Source organism: Mus pahari, chromosome 4, assembly GCF_900095145.1.
Source record: "Mus pahari chromosome 4, PAHARI_EIJ_v1.1, whole genome shotgun sequence".
NCBI lineage: Eukaryota > Metazoa > Chordata > Mammalia > Rodentia > Muridae > Mus > Mus pahari.
Genome location: NC_034593.1, coordinates 43,719,664 through 43,722,787, shown reverse-complemented (window position 1 = coordinate 43,722,787; position 3,124 = coordinate 43,719,664). Strand labels below are relative to the sequence as shown.

Below are 3,124 nucleotides of genomic sequence, written 5' to 3'. Positions count from 1 at the left end.
ACTAAGTATAGGGGCCTGGCAGGAGAGAGCTTTATATCTGGTTACAGTCAAATGGTCTGATAACTATAGAGGACACTGGAGTGTACAAGGGTACACACTGATATTTGGTATGTTCTCCAGTACCCAGATTTCTCATATACCCAGTAAAATATCACACAGGCTTTAGCTTGCGCATTAAGTATGGTTAATCAGGTTATTTTGAAAACCTGTAAGGGCCTCTGGAGACAAAAAGAGCATGCCTGCAATCATTGTCACAGGATCCTTTGTGTATCTTTCACCTCTCTCTCTCTCTCTCTCTCTCTCTCTCTCTCTCTCTCTCTCTCTCTCTNTCTCTCTCTCTCTCTCTCTTAATGAAATAACAGTGTGTATGTGCCACAAAATAGGTGGCAACACTTGGTTCCTGTTTTAGGCTCCAGGGCCTCTTCTATCTTTGTTAATGGGCATGCTAACTTCTTTTATACAATACATCTTTTGTCTGTGTCTTAAGATATCTCAAGATTTCCCTGGGTCAATCATTATCAAAACCCCAAAACCCATATGATCTGGTTGATGAAAGCTTCAAAGCTCATGGAGTTTTCAAACTGGAAGCAATTCTGATTAAAACCAAAACTAAACTAACAAACCAAACCATAAAATCCAATAGGTAAGGCAAATGAACTTTAGAATTATGTCCAACCTCAACGATGAAGAAAAGTGATCTAAGAATGTATTCACCCATACAAAATCAATGTTCACATTGCTATGAAGTTTCTTGCTTATAAGTGCAGGGAAGTCATATGGTCAAACCTCTTATCTGTTGTACTAAAGTAGACATAACTGAATGCAATACTTCCTCCAGTATACCAGGACGAGACTCCAAATACCTAGTAGTAGATTTCATGCTTTAAATGTGGTCATTTTCCTAGCGAATGCTGTCAGCTCTGGGGTATTGCATAGCTAGTAGTGATTTCACAGACGACCCTATTTCACTTGACCTATAAATTAGAGCTGTTAAGATTTCCAGCCAGCAAAGCTTATCATAGCTGAGCTGCTAGGTTATTATGTCCTTGTGGAAGGGATTGGGTCTCAATCTTGTCCTTATAGTTTTGCCGTGTCGACTTGGAAAAATTATTCCAGCTTTGCACATTTTAATTTATTTATTCCTAGAACTAGGACAAAATATCCTTTTCTGGGCAGTTTTATATAGGCTTATACATTTAAACTACTTAGAAGAGAAATTGATAAACTTTCCCCCAAATGGTAAGTAAAATATGAATAAAAACCATGATTGTGAATGTGTATTGCCATTTTCTTCATCTAAAAAGGTTACATTTTTACTGTAGTGATAGTAAATGAAACACACAGACAGACACAAATACTTATACTGACACACATACACACAGAGAGAGACAGACAGACAGACAGAGACGCAGAAAGAGGGTGAGAGGGAGAGAGACAAGGGAAGGGAAGGAGGGGGGGAGAGGGAAAGAGAGAGGGGGGAGGGAGGGGGAGAGGGAGAGAGAGAGAGAGAGAGAGAGAGAGAGAGAGAGAGATAGAGAGAGAGAGAAGCAACAACCACTACATTGAAATTACTTCTCTCTTTCTGACCAAAACAAGAACTCAGATCTTCCCCCTATTCCATTGAAAGAAAAGTGGTACCCTAGGTAAATCTTTTAGACTCTACAGTAACTCTGTAGTTTCCGGATTCTAAAGAGTATTTAAGTCAGGATGAGTGGTTCTTCATGTTAGATTTCTGTTGGCCAGAAGCTTTTCCATAGCTGCTTTTAGATGTGGGCTGCTCAGCTACTCACTGCCGTTGGAGGTCACTCAGTTGGTGAATCATATGAATGCTTCATCAGGCAGTGCTGTTTCTTCATGTGTTTATACATGTATGTCCATCTGATGCCAAGGTTGTGTTTCTGTAGTTCTAGAGACTGGTTTAGTTATTGTTCTTTTATTTATTTATTTTTTAAGCCTACACAAAGAACATAAAATACCTATTATGGGCAGGGCATCTATAACACAGTTCCCGTTTGCTGATAGTGTATTTTTTTAGATGCCTGTATTCCAAGTTAGCACTCATGCCATGGTACCACGGAGGGTGCTCATGACTTGGGACTGTAACTGATGCATTCCAACCATTTGGTAACAGTAAGAAACCCTAGTTAACACACGAGGCTGCATTAAAGCAGCCAGGGCGCTGCAGCTTTGCCCTTTTCTACATCAACTCTTACGTTTTCAACTAGAAGATAACTGACTGGTGGTTTGAAATTTGGAAAAAGAAAAAAGAATGCCTGGGGGGGGGGGGACGTGGGGAATATATTCAGACCTTCCGAACCCAAATGTGGTGACTGCAATAGTAAGATGATTTCCCCTTCTGAATTCACAATGTTTTCTACTGAGCTGCTGGTATTGTGGCTCTGGATTAAATTGAAATCCTCACTTAAAGTGAAGAACGAGAGCGGGAGACCAAGTGCATGCAGCTGCATATAGTCTTGGAGCAAAGTCTGCCCTTGAAAGCACTCCCTGCTGCCTTGACAGTTTCTCCGTCTCTCAGACTCTGGAAATAATGACTTCAGTGGAGTTGCTCTTCTTCCTGTTCGATGTTGTAGTCTTTCGCCCTGTCCATGTTTCTCCTTAATGAGGATGATCTGCCATTTCCCACTACTGGAAGTTATGTAAAAGCCATGATTCTCCAGGCTTTTAGGGAGTGAGCAACATGATCAGTAAGGCCAGCTTCTGGCAGGAAAATGAAATCATTTTTATGTTAAATAAAATAACTGCAGGATCACATCCATATCCTAAGTCTGACTGGGGGATGATAAAAGATGAAGTCAGAGGGTAGGGCTCTTTGATCAGATGGATTGCCTTTAGACAAAGCTTATAAGAAAGAATCTTAGCACCAAAGCCACACAGCTGTAAGCCCAATACCGTATTTTTTTTTTAAAGCCACTTATAGGAATCTGAGATTAACAAAGCAAAGTCTCATTAGGGATGCTGGCAGGAAGCTACAAAAGGACAGCTTTGTTTTCCTATACACAAGCCTGGGCCATGGCAGAAATGTACACTGGGAAAATGCAATGCCCTGGGCACTACACTTGTCTAAAGAAGTATTCCAGAGAACCCCCCCCCCAATGCTATTTCA

General features: G+C 40.8%; 1 pseudogene; it reads right to left on the bottom strand.

Annotated features, from left to right (window-relative positions):
- Positions 1-353: 353 nt before the first annotated feature.
- On the bottom strand, positions 354-466 carry LOC115063970 (annotated as a pseudogene).
- Positions 467-3,124: the final 2,658 nt, after the last annotated feature.